General features: G+C 37.5%; 1 pseudogene; it reads right to left on the reverse strand.

The window, feature by feature from the left end:
- Window positions 1–505: 505 nt before the first annotated feature.
- LOC137056083 (ectonucleotide pyrophosphatase/phosphodiesterase family member 7-like) lies at window positions 506–4,118 on the reverse strand (annotated as a pseudogene).
- Between the last annotated feature and the right edge of the window lie 17,411 nt (window positions 4,119–21,529).

Genomic DNA, 21,529 nt, shown 5'->3' on the forward strand with positions numbered 1-21,529 from the left:
GCAGAACTCGTAGGTTTAATGAATAAGATCTCCAGTCCCTCAATTCTATTAATTAGTATTATGCAGAACAGTACACATCCATGTTCGTATACACCCGCCAGATGTTGTCTAGAAGACCTGTTCTGAACACCACAGGCATGATTTCCGTCTGCTTGTGTTATTGGTATTTTCGTGGTCTTGACCCAGGCGTGCAATAACTGAAATGCATGTGTTTATATTATGTGGCCACTTCCATATGACCCCCAGATGCATTTCAAATCATAATGCAGTTTTATGATTTTCATAATGCACTTTCCCACCACCTACCTAGTCAAATGCTAGCCGTTTAAGCTATGGTAATGTATTATGATGACTACTGAAAACAAATGTACATAAAGCTCAGTGGACATAATAACTGACTTATTTTGTGCTCTTTCATTAGAGATAATGATATCGGCTATAAATAATGATCCACTGCCTTAATATGATATTAGAAGTCGGAACATATTATCTTATAAACATCATCTTAGAATGATGTTTGCTTGGAGTCGGCTTTCATCTCTTCCTCATCTCCTTTTTCATTTGCTCTGTTAGGGAGTAAAAATACAGAAATGCATCAGATTTTCCATAAACAGAAAGAAACTGTTCCCAAAAATAAGTTTTAATGTATCTCTGTGCCATACTTTGCATTCATTTTGCATCTATTATATCCGTTGTAGGATGTAACAACCACAAACACCAGCAATAAAAATCCAGCAACAGCAACAAGACCAGTAAACACGTTCTGAAGACTTGACTTGGGATCAGCTGCAAGATATAAGATAAAAAAAGTATTGTGAGTTCATTTGATTGACCTGACTATTTATGATTAAATTAATTGGTGCATACTGTATGCTAATATAGTTAATAATAAAGGTTAAAGAGCAGTGCCTTCTTTATATCTGATCAAGATAACTCTCAAGGTTCATTGACGGGCGATTGATAACATATATTGTGTTTGATAATATAGACAAAATACTGGTTTGAATATTTACCAAAAAGTTTAAATATTTACCTGTCATCAAACCATTTATATTTAAAACATTTTTTGGAAACAGTTTTCAGTTTTTTGCAAACCTCCAGAATCACATGACTCTCCGTTGGATATCAGCATGTGTCGGGTGTTATCCAGTGACCCGTCATTGACTTCAGGCTCTATACCCAGTAAGTGGCACATTAGAGGGTAAACATTGACTGTCTCAAATGGTCCAACCAGCAAGTTTTTATGGAAAGCTGGTCCCACTGCCCGAAAGAAAGGCTTCATGTCCATGACTTCATTGTCATAGCCATGTTCCCCGTTATTGGTCTGAAGTGGGTAAAACTGGAAGAAAGTTTAAAACATAAGACTACATACTGTCTAATGTAATGTTTTCAATATATATTTGTGTCCATTATAGGTTTTTATTTCATGCTCACCCCATTGATGACATATCCTGGGTCTGCATAGAGAATGATGGGTAGGATTCAAGGATGTTTGGCATAATGCAGTCGAGCAGGCATGTCTTCTTTCTTATAAACGTGGAGGTTTGGATGACCTCCTTTCAAGGCTTGATAAACCTTTTCAAGCATCCCTTCTTTGGGCAGCAGCATCCCAGAAGGTCCATAATCCAACAGGTGAAACTGCAGATCTTTGTAAGAGAATCCTGGGATGTCAGTAAGGACTATCTCTTTAACTTGCTCTCCTTTGAACACGGTGCTCATTCCGTGATGATAATATTCAGATGGTCACTGAGCCCGTGCTTCTCAGCAGTTTCTCGTATGTAGCCCACAGTTCGGTCCACTTTCTTGACCGCCTCACGTCGCTCAGGTGAATCAGGTCCGTGCTTGTGACCGGTCTCATCTGGGTCGCCAAAATACAAAGTGACAAAGTCTAATTCTTGTTCTTTAAACCATTCCCTCACGACTTTGTCCACATTCTCTCTCCATGACGTCTCATTGGTGTAGTCAAAGGCTCTCGGTTCCACTTCCCTCACCTGAACTGTTTCTTTCTGGTAAGTCGCAGCAGTGCCAGGAAAGTGTAAGGAACCTGTTTTAAGACCCTAAAAATGACACACAAATAAAATGTTTGCTTTACTTATGCAGTGTAAACGTTACAATTAGGATGTTGAAGATTTTGCATGTGAAAGCTTAGATAACTTGGCAGTGTTTGTTAGGGATATCATAGGCAGTGAAGAATCTATCTATGCTACCTTCAAAAGTCAGTCAGTCAGTCAGTCAAAAAAGGCCATTCAAGATCCTCCACACCAAACTTGTTAATTCATGTCTTTATGGACCTTGCTTTGTGCACTGGTGTGCAGTTGGAACAGGAAGGGGCCATCACCAAACTGTTCCCAAAGTTAGGAGCATAAAATTGTCTGAACTGGCTTGGTTTGCTGAAGCAATTTCACTAGAACTAAGGAGCCAAGCCCAACCCCTGAAAAACAAATGCCCCCCCCACCAAACTTTACACTTGGCGCAATGCAGTCAGGCAAGTACCATTCTACTGGCCTCTGCCAATTCCAAATTCGTCCATCGGATTGCCAGACAGAAAAAGATGATTTGTCACTCGAGAACCACTGCTCTAGACTCCAGTGACGGCGTGGTTTACACCATTTCATCCGACACTTTGCATTGCACTTGGTGATGTAAGGCTTTGGACTGTTCATACATGGAAACCCTTTCCATGAAGCTCTCTACACACTGTTCTTGAGGTAATCTGAAGGCCACACCAAATTTGGAGGTCTGTAGTTATTGACTGAGTTATTGATTTTTTTTCGTGGCCGACCACTTCGTGGCTGAATTCCCAATTGCTTCCACTTTGTTATAATACCACTGACAGTTGACAGTGGAATATTTAGTAGTGAGGAAATTTCACGAATTTACTTATTGTACAGGTGGCAACCTATCACGATATCACACTTGAATTCACGGAGATCCTGAGAGCGTCCATTCTTTCATAAATTATTTGTAGAAGATGTCTGAATTCCTAGGTGCTTGATTTTATACATCTGTGGCCATGGAAGTGATTGGAACACTTGAATTCAATGATTTGGAGGGGTTTCCCAATACTTTTGGCAATATAGTCTATTTAAAAAAATGTTAGTAACCAAACAGTTGATGGACCCCATTGACTTCTGTAATATTTCCCCCCCTCATATAATGAAAGTCAATGGGGTCCATCATCTGTCTGGTTACCCCTATTCTTCAAAATATCTTCTTTTGTGTTCAGCAGAAGAAATAAATCCATACAGGTTTGGAACAAGTTGAGGGTGAGTAAAAGTTGACAGAATTAATTTTTTGTGTGTGAACTATCCCTTTAATTAATTTGTCTGTTTTGAGGTGTACCTGTCTTTGAGCCGTGATCCAAATGGGTAGACTGCCATTATCCCAGTATTCATCCACAAACTGTGTCATGTAGTACTCTTTCCTTTGTCGTGTGGTTGTGTTGAACCACACATTATGAATCACACCATGGTTCTCAATGTACCTTCCTGAGGAAAATAACCGATCATTTGACTCAATTAATTCTATGTATTTTTTTGTATTGCTGTCACTGAACAAATGCCATCCGTTCTCATCCATATTTCAGGAAATAACAACAATCAAAAAATAATAATTAATTTCACACAATTTTCCATAACCTCACTGCTACTAACTACTTTATATATTATTGTAATTTCACATTAAAGCACACATATTTCCATAAATAGATATTATGTAACAATTGTATTGCTGTAGAAGAATGCACTATTATTTGGTATAAAACCTGCAGTTTTGGGGGGCCATCATAAATTATCTAAAGTAAATGTTTTAAATAGAAAATTTATTTCAAAATTACAGTGACTCGTTAAATAAATTGTCTTTTACTGCTTACCAGATAACAGGGTGAAGTGTGTAGGACTAGTGATGGTCAGGAAAGGTGGAGTGACATATGCTGCTTTGACTCCTTCTTCAGCCATTTTGTCGAGGTTTGGGGTGTCCACATCTCGGTCGTAGTCCCACCTGAACCCATCAAAGCTGATCAGCAGTAGTTTGTTTCTGCCTGTGGTGCAGCGATCTCTGGCTGGAGCAGAGAGAGATGCAGGGAAAATAAACAGCAAAATACTTATTGCCAATAACATGACAACTGTTCCACTACTCTTTTACACAGAAACAGTCTTTCTTTTTTCCTGATGGTTATAGATGTTCAGCTCTCGCCTCTTGACTTATTATTTTGCCTTGGTGCTTTGCCATCAGTTTCTGCAGACTTATCATTATCATTGAGGTTTATTGGATGGATTGCATGTTTGTGTTATCTTGCGTTATCTTAGTCTTATCAAAAGTTTTAGGGCAACAACAATTACTCAACTCTTTTCCTTAGAATTATAATTCACTGCTTATAATAATAAATTAAATGTATAGGATATTAAATCTGTTTCGTGCCAGATAATAATCTAGCCAGGCATCTTCTATCTACAGTATGCTTGTGAAACTGGTTTGAAATGTAATATCACTTAATTTTTTTTTGTTAATCTTTTGATAATCATTCAGACGGTGCTTTAAAAGGTGACCTATAGTGTTTAAACTGCATGAGGCAGTTTCTCTTGAAAAATTCAACTTCGTTCCTGTAGCTTTCATAATTTAATTCCAATAACTCCGCCTCCAAACAGCAATACTTGAACAAATTGTCATTATAAAACAAAGTTTAACAATTAAGTAAATTCCACTGAAGGCTTGGGACATATAATTGAGAAATGTTTAACCTCTTTTTTGTACTTTGGATCATGTGATAAAGTTATTAATAAAATAAATAAAAATATTTTTTTTTTCTTGAAGAGTTTAAAGAGAGTCTGCGTTTTCCATCTGTCCTACCTAACCTTACATAGTGATTTTAGCTGATGAGAAGCTTCATGGTTGCTTTAACAGTCGACCACACTTGTTATACCTCACGCTACACAAACTTGTCCACCAGAGGGAGTTGAGCCTTTGACTATGAAATACTCAAACTCAGAACTGGCTCTTTGTTGAGATTCAGTAGTCACATTTAAGGTTCCCTCCCTCTTGCAGCAACACCTCTTCTCTTCTCACATGAGGTCACAGCAATAGCAAACCACTATGAGCCATTAATTTATCTATAGAAAAAATCAAGTCAAATTTTCTTTTTCAAAAACCTGTTTTACTCGGATATACAGTGCACCACTATAGAGAAGAAAATAACTTCCATTTCATGCCAACTTTAAAATTAACATTATGACCATTGAAGCTTTAATTTGTAATGGATTAAAGCATTAATAATAAAACAAACCCACAAGAACACAAAAATGCAGTTTTTTTTCTCTTTAACCAATTGACTAATTTAATTCTAGAGAGCTCTTTATTGGTCAAATTTGTGTTTGCCTACCAGGAGTCGTCAGACTCATTTTGTCAGGTATTTACCTTGTTGGAAATGTTATTTACATCCTGTCACCTGGATAACACTGAACAATTAAATAGGTTATTCCGATTTAAAGCTAACTGTTTGTTAGGCTTTGAGATATTAATTTCAGAAGTTTTATTTTTTAATAGAGCTAGAGGATCACTGGATGGAAATCAGCCAAGATATTGAGCTTTGTGACTAGGAGGGCCTTAAAGTTTGAAATAGTTAGAGCTATGGCATCCTTGGGAAGACAACAAAAGCATTCAAATTTTGTCCTTAGGACAGGGTTTAATTTAATTTAACACTAGTTTTTAAAGGATTTGATGTCAGGTGAAGGAGATGACTTGGAATGTGTCAATGAGAATGACTCTCTTTAACGACTGTTGGTTGAGTTTCCTATGTGGCCACATGATGGCGGCAGACATCTTCTAGTTTCTGCCCCGGTTACACCAAAGTCCTGCTGGAATCCTGACTGTATTTCTTTCATGAAGGAACCCAACAGGACAGAATAATGGTCAGTGGTCTGTGTAAACTGGCCTGTGTGTTTTCTTCATGTGACCTGTAGTTTGTCTACTTACTCATAATGTGGGACTGGGGGAACTTTTCACATGAATTTAGGATACCTGCAGGATTTTTTTTTTATATAGAGTACCTGTTGGAATATATAGATATCTCTGTAGTTTGTGCAAGTCTTTTTAAAGTCTTAATAGAATGTTTGTATTACTATATTTATTATCTGCTATTGCATTCATCCGAAATCTTGCACAAACCTTCATGAATAGTCTCGCATACTCCATCTTTAGGACAGTGGTAGGCCAGTTATACCTGCTAAAAGTCAATATGTTGTGCAGCTGGTCTGACGTAAAATTACATTATCAGGAAATTGACATACACCACTAAGACACTGACATTTGCTTTCACTACGGTGTAAAAATATGTCAACTAAACTGACCCATATCAACAATATTCTCTTCAGATATTTGCTCATGTAATGTTGTACATGAATAGCTTGTTTCACAACAAACACTTCAAAACAGCTTTGAGCTAATTGGTAACACACACACACACACACACACACACACACACACACACACACACACACACACACACACACAAACCCGACTTTTGTCATGATTACAGCAGAAGTACACAAGGGCCTTGTCAGGGGAATGAATATTGCCTAAAATGTATTGCTTACCCTATTGCAAATTTTGCAATATATTTGCAAAATAAATTGCAAACTCACACAAAATTTATGTGTGGGTGTGGTCTTTGAAACTCAGAGGTCTTGAGTTATGCAATCCTGCATAAATTACCAAACACGACCATGGAATGTGTGTTTGTGTAATTGCCAGATGAATTGAACGGTTAACATCAAATAATCATTAAGTGTTTTCTAATTCGCCTTTTACAGTTGGGTACAATTTGTATTGAAAGCCTGTTGCTGTCCGTTTCATTTTTCCTAATCAAATTGTTATTGCAATTAATAGGGTTTTTACTGTCCTGTACCTGCTGTGGTGTTATGAAATGAGGAGGCAAAGTCCTAAGTTAAAAAAAAGTGCTGTATGTAAGTTTTTCACTTTACTAAAGCTTAAAAATAACATACCGGTAATATGCTTGTAGATATGTAGGAAACATGCTAAGTTAGTTATTCTACTTTGAAATGTGCGTTCTGAGGTGGAATGTCCGTTTTTGCTTTGGTCTGTGCGATAACGCACACTGCCGGTTTACCTAATAGTATTTCAATATACCAGGTTGCCAGTCGGAGGAAAACGCATCGTTTTTTAGCCATGGAAGCCAGCAAACAAACTGGGTCAGAGATTGCAGATTCTACCCAACCTAGAAAGCCCCCTTATAATCCATATGAATGAGAGCATATTAAAACGCAGATAAATCAACTCCTCAACTTACAGTGTGACTTTCATTGTCAACTGTACCGGCTCGCTCCTTTTGCGTGTCCACAAGCTGGCAACCTGTGTGAGCGTGGAGTCAAAGTTTCTATCAAAGAATAAGTTCGACATTTGATGGAGTATTTCTGTGCACTCCTTCTGGTTTCTCAGTGTTAATGGGACAGTGGATGGAGTTTGTTTTTCCGGAGCAGCAACGGGGTTCCGCAAGTGTTTTTGTAACGTACATACCACATAGAGACATCCTGCTGTAGTCGTTGCAATTTCAGCCTCCGGATCAGATTATGGATCATGTATGTATGGTTGAATCTGATTGATAGCTATGGTTTATTTAGGATAACGTTTCCTTTTCCATGTTTAAGGATGTCACAGCTTTCATACTTGGTGCACACAATGCAAAAGCTGCGTGCTCGTGATTCTTTAACTCCGCCCACACGATACTGCCCACGCTCGGTCCTCCCCCAGAAAAAATTTACTCAAGATGATGTCATTTCCTAAGGAGCCCTGGACATGCATGCAGGAAAAAACTAATAGGATAAATCATGTGCGCAATTTATTTATCCGTTCCCTCATGTTGCATTTAAAAGCAACAGGTGAACAAATGATGAACATTCACAGTATGTGAGCACACAGCCAGACCCACCTGAGCAGCAGATATGTTTAGATGCTTTATTTACCTTGCTGTGTCGCAGGTGTGAGTAGCCGTGAGTAGTGAAAACACGGAATGGTGTTTAATTTATATAATTCTGAATGAGCCAAGTGGAGTAGTGAAAACACGGAATGTAGTTTAATTATATGGACTCAAAATGAGCCAAGTGGAATTGATTTGAGGCAGCAGCAGCGTGGAAGTAAAAGCTGTAGCTAAAACGTGGAATGGAGTTTAACTTATTAGGGAATTCCTCAAGTGGAATGGATTTGACTGATGGTGCTTTTGAAAAGCGAACAGACTGAATTTGAAGTGAATAAAATGAATTAAGAGAAGGAATTAAAAGTGGGTCCAATATCATTAGTCTTAAAAAGTAGGTGGGTCTTGTGGCTCTTGCCCCTTGTTATGGTCACAGTGATGGGTAGGTTTAAGGATCAGTGTTTGGTGTAGGCAGTCAGTACTGTGATTGACATGACCAATACATATTAAAGGTCCCGTTCTTCGCGATTCCATCTTTCAAACTTTAGTTAGTGTGAAATGTTGCTGTTAGAGCATAAATAATACCTGTAAAATTATAAAGCTCAAAGTTCAATGCCAAGCGAGATATTTTATTTAACAGAAGTTCCTTTTCAGAGCCTACAGCGAACGGCCGGTTTGGACTACACCCCTGCACTTCCTTTAGGAATGACGTCACTGAAACCGTTTGTTGACTAACCCTCCGCCCACAAGAACACGCAAAATAGGGGGCGGGGTCTTATTGCTCTCCCACGTGGAGAAGAGCGCGCATTCAGCGCTTGCATCCCGCCTCTTACCATAACGGGGAGACCTTTCCAGGCAAAGTGCGCTAAGCTGCTGTCCAATCACAACACTGGAAGCGCTGGCCCAATCAGAACTCGTTACATGTTTCTGAAGGAGGGACTTCATAGAACAAGGAGATTTCCTTGTTCTATGAAGTAGAAAATCAGGCCGTTTTTAGGACAGAGGAAACAGCGCTGTACAGATAAGTAAATTGTGTTTACTTGTAAATTGTAAATACTGTTTTTTTTACACGCAAAACATCATGCATAACTCATGTTATATTGCACACTGTAAACATAATCAAAGCTTCGAAAACACACGAAGAAGTCTAATGCTATTTCATGCACTTATTTACACTGTTAAAGTGTTTTAGCAAGATTCTCATGCTGAACATTGGCAAAGTCAAAAAAACAACAATTTGGATGTATAAATGAGTATTTTTGTGCCAAATACACTCCTTCAGGGTTTGTATAAGCTTTAGAATGTTTTTTGTTTGTTTTTGTTTTGCCCTGTATGACATCATAAAGGGCAAATTCCTGGTATGGGCACTTATCCTGGAAGCATGCATACACATCAACAAGAGCAAAGGCATGGCCATCAATATGGTTCGTTCGGGTTACGGGTCACGGGTCATGGCACGCCTCCGTGAGCTCGACTGTTTTCAGAAAGAAGTGGTACAGCTGTATCTGTCTTTTATAAATCTGATAATACTAAACACTCTTCAAAGATATGAAGGAGGCAATACTACGCATTAACATGAGATTGGCAGAAGCTGGGTGTGTTATGTCCCCTTTAATACCGGTAATTGGCTGCAGAGTGTAGTTTCTCTTGAACGGCGGATTTGGACATGGCAGTCAGTACTGTGTATATGACTGAATTCTGACTTCTGGCTTCTGATGTCACACTTGGACCAAAACAAAGTCAATTGTTGATTAGGTGATTCTGATGTCACACTTCTGATGTCACACTTGGATGTTGCTGAGTTCTGGCTTCTGATGTCACACTTGGATGCGGGCCGGGTTCGATGTCCACTGGAGGCTGTAGCGAAACCCTTCTCAATGCACACACACAAAAAAATGAGGGCTTTATCGCACAAACCAGTTGTAACCAATCATAACCAATCATAACAATCATAATCAATTATAGCCTGATGGAGGCATTGCCTCCACTCACGTGACTCTTCCATTCATTCTCAATCACTGAGAATGAATGGATGGCACTGCCTCCCTTGTCTCCTCGTAGGAAACACCGCTTCAAAGGCATGAACTGCCTGACTGCAGGGCTTATTTTACAAGAAAGTCCCATTGAAACTGAATTTTTTTACTTAATAGACTTTATACAGATTATACATGTTAAATATATCTCAGAAATGTAGTCTAGAAGACATAAACGATGTTTTGAACATCATTGTATGGCACACACAACCTCTTGGTTTCCATTCGCTTGTGTTATTGGTAATTTCATGGTCTTGACCCAGGCTTTCAATAACTGAAATGCATGTGCTTGTTTTATATTACGACCTCCATGTGACACACGTTCATGACCTCAAAACTCATCTCATTTCATAATGCAGTTTATGATGCACTTTCCCAGCCCCCCACCTACCTGCTTGCTAGGTTAAAGACAAGTCAAATGCTAGCTGTTTGAGAGCATGGTAATGTGTTATGATGACTATTGGAAACAACTGGTGGTAAATGGCAAGGACCATTTAGATCTACAGCAGTGATTACAACTAACCTGAGCATTTGAATGTGATGGCCAGTAAAATGAGCATTTGTTTTATAGCAGTTATGGCGATATTCAGTCATGTCTAACATTCTCGATTGATCTGTGTGTGTGTTTGTTTAGATTATTGGTAAGGTAACCACAGATTATCCATTTGCTTTATTTTTTAAGTCAAATATAGACTAATGTGAATCAATTGAATATGTACAACAGTTAGTTCTGGTCTTAGAATTTGTTTGTCCGTCAATACCAGAATAACCATATCGGCATGTGCCCGAACTTTGTCAAAAAAATAAAATAAAATAAAATATTTTTGTTGGTCATGCAAACAAATTGACTTCCATAGTATTTTTTCCCTTACAATTAAAGTCAATGGGTTCCATCAACTGTTTGGTTACCGAAATTCCTCAAAATATCTTCTTCTGTGTTTAGCAGGTTTGGAACAATTGGAGGGAGAGTAAATGATGACCGGATTTTCATTTGTGTGTGAACTATCCCTTTAACTTGTTAACTGTTGTTCAGGCAAGTCATAGCATTGTTTGGTGTTTAGCAGCACTCTTGCTTTCTTTAGTACATAGTTTGGAATTACTGCCCTCTTTGACCTTTTATGAAATAGGAAATGGTAGAATCGCATATCGATGCTAATGACGTCTGTTCGTATATCACTCGGAGAGTATTTTATCTCGGAGGCTGGTCAGTAGTGTTTTATGATGCGACCTTATTGAAGTCAATCAAATCCTCTGACAGCTAGTTGCTCAGATGGGGTTTGCTTTTGGCCTTGGGACAGGTTCAAGGTGAACACCTAATCTCTTGGAAGATAAGCTATTACTGTCATCAGGGCTCATTTTTCTCATTTACATTCACCTACATACATGAACAGAAAGCAAAAACCGTGTGCATTAAAAAGAGAGTGAGTCCTTGTTCCTTATTCTGTTTACATTTGACAAGGAATAAAAAAATTCACCCTATTTTATAAATGCATATTATAGATTGTATTAAGAAGGATTAATCTGAATTTTAACTTTTTTTTACCATATATATTTTTTTAATTCTCTCTGATTATGTACATTACTATATACAGGTTTTCTCCAATCATGTAAGCCGAAGGTTATACTTTTTCTATGCTTATGCGTTTCTCGATACATATTTACTAGAAAGTTTCATTATTGTCCAGTCTGTGCTATTTTTCTCCAGAAGTTATGACTGATAAAATGGTCTTTGTACTCTTTAAACTACAGTTGGAGCCTGCAGGTATATCTTAAAGGGTTAGTTCACCCCAAAAAAACGAAAATTACGTAATTTATGACTGAATTAAAAAAGTCCTGGCTAATCCAAGCTTTATAATGTTAGGGATTGTTGCTCTGTTTTTGAAGTCCATAAAAATGCATCTGTCTGTCAGTGCTCCACATGTCTGTAAGAAATGTGTGTAAGAAAAATATCAATGTTTAAAACTTTATAAAGTTAAGTTTTGGCCGATCACATTCCCTATCCCTTTAAAAGGTTAGTTCACCCAAAAATAAAAATGATGTCATTAATGACTCACCCTGATGTCGTTCCACACCCGTAAGACCTCCGTTCATCTTCGGAACACAGTTTAAGATATTTGATATTTAGTCTGAGAGCTTTCTATCTCTCCATTGAAAGCGTATGCACAGTATACTGTCACTTTCCAGAAGGACCAGAAAGGGAATAAAAACATCATCAATGTAGTCCATATGTGACATCTGTGGGTTAGTTAGAATCTCTTGAAGCATCAAAAATACATTTTGGCCCCAAAATAACAAAAACTACGACTTTATTCAGCATTGTCTTGTCTTCTGTGTGTTTGTTTTCAATCCGCGTTTATGAATGATTTTATTTATCTGAAAGAAGAATTTCATATACACCAAGGATTGCTTGAGGGTGAGTACATCATGGGCTAATTGTCATTTTTGGGTACTTCCCCTTTAAACCCCTCACACAAGTGCTTGTCAACGCATATTCACAGCAAAGTACACTTAGTTACAAACAGCAAGCTGTACGCATGAATGGTGCTTAATTTTATGTGGACTATATGTTTACGCTTGCTCTGCAGTGTTGTAAAGTAACTAGTTACAAAATAAATGTAACCGTAAACAGTTTCTGATCCTTTTTTTATTTTTTATTAAATGAGTTAACAAATGATTACAAATTGGGTAACATCTAAATATTTTCTGTAAAAAGCTAGTGTATGTTGAATAATATTAATTTGTTGCTTGCTTTGCCTGTTTTTGATGTGCACAATGGCCTCCTGCCATTTAAAGACTGTTTAGTCAAGCAATGCTATTCTGAATGAGGCATTTTTGAATGAGGGGTATTCTGAAGCTTTTGAATGGTTCTCTTGGTTAAATGTGCAGCGCATCACGTCTGTCTGCAGCGAATTACATCAATTCAGATTTCTGCTGAAAGCTTTAGGCTACAACCTGTCTGAGAGTTGCCACCATGGCCAGTGATAAAAATATGTTCCAGTACTGGAAATTTAAAAAATCGTTTAATCTAGAAATCAGAAAAGGTCACAAATATAAGTTAACAATATGTTTTACCAACTATTAAAATGCTATCAACGTTGACGATTTCAATGTCGTACATGAGAGAGCCTATATGATGATTAACCTGAAGTGCCACCTATAGTCAAACCAAAAATGATTCAGACACCAGATATATATACTGTATATATAAAATTATATATATATATAATTTAATAAACAGGTCCCTCTCAAAAAAATAGCATACTGTGATAAAGTTAATTATTTTCCATAATGTAATGATAAAAATTTAACTTTCATATATTTTAGATTCATTGCACACCAACTGAAATATTTCAGGTCTTTTATTGTTTTAATACTGATGATTTTGGCATATAGCTCATGAAAACCCAAAATGATCAAATTCAGCAGATTTTAAGCCCCATTGATTACCATAGTAGGGAAAAAATACTATGGTAGTCAATGGGGCTCAAAATCTGCTTCTATGCAAACATTCTTCCAAATATCTTCCTTTGTGTTCAGCAGAAAAAAGAAATTCATGCAGGTTTGGATAAACTTGAGGGAGAGTACATGATGACAGAATTTGAATTTTTGGGTGAACTATCCCTTTAAAAGTTTTTTCTTTAATTGCTAATGCAACCTTTTACACCACAGACTGAACAAAATTAAGCATTTCTTGGTAATTGGACCTAAATTGGTATTATCTAATTATGTACTTAAATTTAACAGCTGACAGATGATTGGTTGATTGTAATTCATTACATACTTTTCAATCAAAGTTATCCGACATTATCAAGAGGAATTTGTTCTGACAGTTTAACTCTGAGATCTTGTCATATTTGATTACCATTTTCTAAACTATAGAAAATAAACTGATAATGTGAGAAAATGTTGAAGGTGTCTGAATAAATTTAGGTTTGATTGTAGTGGACAAATCTCTGTTTATGACTTTTTGAGTCTAAACAATATTTTAGGTACAAAATTTATTAAAAAATACCAACAACAAAACAATACAATGCATGTTATGACAGCTACACTAGGGCGTCTGTTTGGGTTGCCAGTGAGTATGAAACTAGAATCTATTCTTGCTTCTGCTAAAGAGAAATCAATATTAGGCCTTATGATATAATGTTTTCCACACACACACACACACACACACACACACACACACACACACACACACACACACACACACACACACACACACACACACACACACGTAGTGTTTCCATGTTTTATGGGGACTTTCCATAGGCGTAATGGATTTCATACTGTACAAACCGTATTTTCTATCCCCCTACACTGCCCCTACCCCTAAACCTACCCATCACAGGAAACATTCTGCATTTTTACTGTCTCAAAAAAACTCCTTCTGTGTGATTTATAAGATGTTTTCCTCATGGGGACCAAAAAATGTCCCCACAAGGACAAGAATTTCGGATATAGCCATCTTTGTGGGGACATTTTGTCCCCATAATGTAGTGATTACCAGCCCACACACACACACACACACACAGTGGTAAAAATAGTGTGCAGAATTTTACTTTTTTATTTATCAGTAAGAAGCAAAATCATATACTGTCATTATACTGTTTCTGTTTTTAGAGGTTAATCATGTCTGGTTTAAATGTTTGACAATGATTAACATTTGAAAACATTTGTTACAAATTTAGAAATGTAATCAGTTACATTACTTTGATAAATTAATTGAAATAGTTACAGTACTTATTCAGCAGTGTAATCTGTAACCTATTACATTTCAAAAGTAAACTTCCCAGCTCTGTCGCTCGGAGCATCAAAGTTGCAGCAAACTTCATTTAGCACATGCTCATTGAGCATATGGTTTATATTTGCAGTGTTTATTTGGTCTGAACAGGCTGCATGTCTGGTAGTTGGCCAAGGGGGTGGAGGTCTCCATGTGGCACTGTGCAAGCAGGATTAGGACTAAGCCTGGGTAAATCTCTGGTTAGGTTTAGTCTTAAGCCTGCACCGGGCACTTCAAATAACACATCCTAAGCCCTCAAATACTAGACTGCGGCCTGTGTCAAGCATCCTCATCTATCATATTACAAGTTTGAAAGGCACCTTGTAACACTTGTTCTGAGCCTTTTAATAGTTTTCCTTTTTTATGGGTTTACCTCAGTGAAGATTCAGTCCAAACTAATGAAGGCGAAACTGAATTGAAAGGGTAAAGGGGTGGGGGTTAACGCTTGTTAAATACCACTGACTGAAGACACACTTTTACAGTACGTCGTTAAAGTTGCACTCGCTGATAGCCACGTGATGGCATTCACTATATATATCGCTGGGGGAAGCGTGAATTGATATTGTTTGTGCGAAACCTATGAAAACAAGTTGTTAAGTGTTTGTATCAGTCAACCGGGGTTTGTAATCAAGCGAGGGGAGAGGCTTCCTGCGGAGATGTGTCATCTTGTCTTTTAGTAACTCATCAGCGACAAAACGGTGCCGGGAAAGACGAGTAATAGTGAAATATAATGGATAATGTTGTACATTTTATTGTGGAAGGTTTGTTTTCCTGTCGTTTTTGGTCATTTGTGCTCGTATCACTGAGGGCGTATGGCTGGCGAGGCAGCTGTGAGACATTATCGCAGCCCTGCGTCACGCTCATTTGTGACAAATGCGTTCTGAGCCACACCACTTTGCATTCAACTCTTATTGCTTAATTAGTTTTAACAGCAAATGTTGTTACACAGCAGCAGTCACATACGGATCTAATACTGAGATCTCTCTCATTAATTAAGTGTGTTAATTGTGAGTATAACAGATGAGTGCAGTATGGCTGGCTTCCTCTCCTGCCTCCCATTCACGCTGTTTATCACGGGGACATAAGCTGTCATCGGCTTTTCAAACTCCACCAAAGCCGCAGCTGGCTAATTACCTGCCACTCAGGTTGAACTCTTCCACAAGAAACTGTGTTTAAAGATGGAAAAATGCATGCTAATCCGGCTTTGTTTGGAGTTTAGTTCAGGTTTAAGTCAGAGAAGGACATAATTTTCTCTGGACCCAGAGGTTTGACTCTCATTTTAACTGGATTGTTTTGTGGCCAATAGACCATTTCGATAGTGTTCGGTATGTCTCCATGCCCGGCACCATCCCTGTGCCATCCCAACCCATCCCCACTGAACCGTGATTTCAGCCGAGGGGGGCACACAAAACCACAAAACCCCTCCACCCACAAAAAAACCTTGTGATTTTTGCTCACTGGCACCATTAATAAATACAAATGCCCCTCTAAATCGTGTGTCCTGGTAGAAATCTGTGAGATTTTGTTATGCTTTGTCAAAATGTCCAGAACCATTTAATTTTCCAATAGTTTTATTTAGAAATGTCACGAAATTGTTTTTTTTAAGTGTCAATTATTAAAATTTAACAAAATTTTAACTTGTGATTTCAGTTGTATTATGGAGTATAAACTTTTGTTTTTATTTTCTAAAGTGATTTGATTTTTCTTTTTTTGCCATAAACAAAGCATTGTTTATTGCCAACCAACCAACCAACCAACCAACCAACCAACCAACCAACCAACCAGTGCCGTTTCTAGGCATAGGCAAACTAGGCGGTCGCCTAGGGCGCCAACAGCTGGGGGGCGCCAGTGAGCCCCCGCCCCAACAAGATATTTTTATTTATTTATTCATATAAATATGTATATTTTATTTTATTTTTATTATTATTATTATTATTATCATTATCATTTCGTACTTTTGCAATTTCGAGGCTTTATGATTACTTGCGATTATTTTAGTGAAGTCGCCATGGTGATAGTGGCTGCCCGCTGCTGTATTGAAATGACTGAGATCTTGTAGAAGGCGGCAGGGAACGTCACCCGTGCGTTAGTTTCATCACCATGAAAAGATCAAAGCCATCAGGGGCTCAGTATCGGAAAAATAAAAAAGAGGATGAGAAAAAGAAAGCGAAATATACAGGTATGTAACTAATTAAGTTGGCTTGGAAGAGCCATATTACTGATATTGTACTTAAACGTATTATTATTTGTAGCTAAAAAAAAAAACGCTACTCCTCCTAAACTGTTCAAGCAACATACTCCAAACTCGGCTCAGACTTTCAAACTGTTCTGACTCGGGTTGCCTTATCTTTTCAGACTGATCCGACTTACGGTTTTCATAAAAATTACTCTCAAAATTCGGACAAATGCCATTGACTTTCATTGACGAAATGTTCAAATGAGCCAAGACTGTTCAAACTGACCAACTGACAAAATTCAAATCTAAACACTGAGGGTGCGTCCGAAATCGCGTACTATGTGAGTAGGTACTACATTTGAATTAGAACGTACTTCGCGACCGTTAAAAAAGTACGTTCTATATAGTATGAATACGGGTAGTATGAATGGAGTCGGACGTACTACATGCGCCATGATGGAATTGTCACGTGATAGACGCCAGCGCGGAGATTTAAAGAGTCCATTCCACCGACTGCACACATTCGCCAGCGATGTTTTTAGATCTGCTTCGCTTTTATCTGCGTTTTTACATCGTACGAGCTCACAATCCAGAGGAGGCGTCGGTCAGCTCCTCGCAGGTCACGCCTACGTCGAGAGCTTGTGCGGAATTTCTCAAATAATGCAAGTATTATAATGTATTTAGCTTTTAAATATTACCTCAGAAACAAATGTGTGTGCGTGTCTCTATTAATGGAGCTACAGTGGTCCCTAGAGGCGACACCCACCAACCACTGGCACAATGGCTTAAGCCAGTGTTTCTCAAACTTTTTCTGCCATTCCCCACTTTGGAGGTAGGGAAGGGCTCCGAGCCCCACCTGTCCCCAATCACCCCAACAAAATGGTAATTATCTAGGCTTTTAAGTTTGCCTGTTAACATTTATTTTATTAACATCACATTTAAACCTTTCATGCGTACAGTCAAAATATTTTAGCTGACTAAAAGTGTCAGCTGACTAGAGTGTGAGTTTTATTTTAAGGCAACGTTATTTTAGAACGTTTCACCTTAATGTTTCTATGGCAATGCGTCATGTTTATCACGTGACTCACCACAACCAAAAAAACGCTGTATGACAGATGTATCGCTTTTATTACGTTATTGAACCGTTTGAACAAATGCACTGCAGTTCAGAGTCCTGTCAATTGGATTTACAGCACATATATTCATCAGCATCTCCTGGAATAAGTGACCGGTGAACTGGGAGAAGAATCGAGCAAACTTTATAGTTACTTACACTATGTGTATCTGATATAAATAAAACTGCTGCTTCCATAGCCACTAGTTGCACTAGCAGCACTAACTGCTGCTTCCATAGCCACTAGTGTGTATTACAAACTCTAACATTAAATGTATTGTTTTACTTGTACTTGTGTATTTAAATGTTACCTATTAAATTAAACCTAAAATAAACAGTAAGTGGTTGAAAACTGCATGATGTATGTCAAGAGCTGAGCGCGTCCGCATTTGGCTCAGTGCCAGCCGAAGCGCGTCCCACCGTTTAATTCTGGCAGTGATGTCACGTCATTGAACATTCTAAATCCCTTATGTGGGTCCGTACTCTCAGGGGCATATACATAAAAATCCCATGTGGGACCGCTCAAAAGGTTAATAGAGATGGGCACAAAAAATTAACACATTTCCTCCTGTTTGTCGCGCCCCACTTGTCATGTCTCTATTCCCCACCAGTGGGGCGCGCCCCACACTTTGAGAAACGCTGGCTTAAGCTGAGTGTGAATTTGTGTGCCAAACATTTGAAATTATAGCTACATATCACATATTTGAGCTTCATGTTTTACAAATTATTTACTTCAAGAGTAAATCCAAAAATTACCGAGATCGTAAAGTCTTCATCTTGTACACGCTTTAAAAGAAACATATAACTTTACCGTTATTGAACTATTTTAAAGTGATGCCCTATAAATGAGATTGCTAGTATCAAAGTCCTTTTAGATCTTTTTGAAACCTGTGAAAGTTACTTACCGAAGCTGCTTAAGTTAAACTTCTTTCCTCGTGATGACACTATAATAAAAAACATTTTAATACCTTTCCTTTTGGTGGTGTTTTACGCTATGTACGGCAAAATTATGTGATTTTATTTTAAGCTTTGTATCCTACGTATCCATTTGAAAGTTAAATACACAAAAATAAAGCAAATACATTTTAATGGTGTCTGGAGTGTGTTTTTCTCTATAGTGCAGCACTCGTATTCAGAGTTAGACCGCATATTTGTCAGATACATGTGCAATTAGCTTGTTTCAAAAACCAGCAACACATACAGAACGCTTTAAAAAAAATACTCAAGGCCATATATTAGCAATTTACCACTGACAATATAGCTACTATAAAGCCCTAGGAATTAAGTGTTTTGTAATATAACTTGCTAAACAGCATGACGGTGAATTTACAAACAAATGAAAGGAGACACTGTATCATTTGATTTCTTTATTAACATCATTGTTTAGCAATTATTTCTAGTAGCCGAAGGAATCTTTTCTTTCTCTCACTTCTTGGTTAAAACACGGGTGGGTGTTCATCAGCCCCTGCAAAATCAACACAGAGATTAACATGTGATGAACCATGGTCAGTTTATTAATGCTAACGGTAACGTACATGGACAAGCTGAGGTAATTTAAACTTGTTAACAGCAGTTTGCTGTGTAACCAACAACATTTTGATAATAGCAACACTGGTAAAGGAGAAATACATCGTTTTAATTTACTGAAGTTGTGTAATTATCTCATTAAACTGCTAAACAACGAACGTCTTTGTTTGGTGAAAACAGTGCTATCGGTAGCTGTTTTATATTAGTCTAACGTTACTAATGATAAAACTTTAATTTTTCTGAATTGGCTGGAAAAGGACACCCTTACTTTACATCATATAAAACTTCTAACAAGACAGTCGTTTACTTATATGATGTTAAACAAATACAATTTAACCACAAATAAACAAAAAGTTGTTTCTAAAGTACTTACACTTGAAAACAGCTGCATCTCCGTTTTCCGCCATTTTCAAATATAACGCCAGCTCCTTTCTCCCGTGGCATCATGGGATAGTAAAGTGTCCATCGTATGCGCACTTCATAATCTCGCCGGAAGTAGTATGCCATCCGGGTACTTTTCGCATACTGTTTTTCGAATTCTATGAATTCGGACATACTACTCTGCTCGCGTACTGTTTTTCGCATACTATATAGTATGGAAGTACGCGATTTCGGACGCAACCTGAAGCTCAGACTCACTCAAACTGACATTGTTAACTACTTCTAAACCACTGAGACTCATTTAACTCATCTATCTATCTATCTATCTATCTATCTATCTATCTATCTATCTATCTATCTATCTATCTATATCTATCTATCTATCTATCTATCTATCTATCTATCTATCTATCTATCTATCTATCTATCTATATCTATCTATCTATCTATCTATCTATCTATCTATCTATCTATCTATCTATCTATCTATCTATCTATCTATCTATCTATCTATCTATCTATCTATCTATCTATCTATCTATCTATCTATCTATCTATCTATCTATCTATCTATCTATCTATCTATCTATCTATCATACTTTCTCTCACTATCTATCTATCTGTCTATCTGTCTATCTATCTATCTATCTATCTATCTATCTATCTATCTATCTATCTATCTATCTATCTATCTATCTATCTATCTATCTATCTATCTATCTATCTATCTATCTATCTATCTATCTATCTATCTATCTATCTATCTATCTATCTATCTGTCTGTCTGTCTGTCTGTCTGTCTGTCTGTCTGTCTGTCTGTCTGTCTGTCTGTCTGTCTGTCTGTCCAAAACATGAATATTAGCACAGGACGGACCACACACCATGCTCATTTAATTCAGCAGCAGAACATTATAGCATAGTTAATTTTAATAAAAAACACTACATCAGAGATGGCTGTTTAGTGTAAATTGACCAAATAATCCTGTCATAACTATGACAGGTTTGAGAACCACCTTGAACCTTACCTGCCAAACGAATGAGGGAAAAAAAATGTTAAAATGCGTTTTAAATGAGTTCAGTGCATATCAAGAAATAACTTTAAAACCATGTTAAAATAAATTAATTTCTTTATGCTGTAATAGTGCAGTTGTTGAAGTGACAGACAGACAGACAGACAGACAGACAGACAGAGGGATTTGGGTGTCTATATTTATTTATGAGAATCTTGTTTGTTAATAATGGAGAGTTTTATATTAATGGTACTTGGTACAAACAATCATGACAGGTGCACTCAACAAATTCTTGAAGAAACACAAGGCAGATGCTACTGTAGGAAGAGAAGCATCAGAGGCAAGCCCCAGTCCTAACTGTAAGTGTTTACTTCTTGTTTACAGCTTTAGCTATGTAATAGTTTCAAAAGGGGTTAAAGTGATTTGTGGCAAACTATGTTGGATTGTGTAGGTGAAGATGACACAAACTTAGGGACAGCCACTGGATTGACACAACTGGATTCTGGCCAGTCTAGGCCATCAGCAGGTGTGTGCATGATTCTCATAATGAAATACAATAGTTACTCTCATACACTGGATAGGGT

The sequence above is a fragment of the Pseudorasbora parva genome, chromosome 21, assembly GCF_024679245.1.
Source record: "Pseudorasbora parva isolate DD20220531a chromosome 21, ASM2467924v1, whole genome shotgun sequence".
NCBI lineage: Eukaryota > Metazoa > Chordata > Actinopteri > Cypriniformes > Gobionidae > Pseudorasbora > Pseudorasbora parva.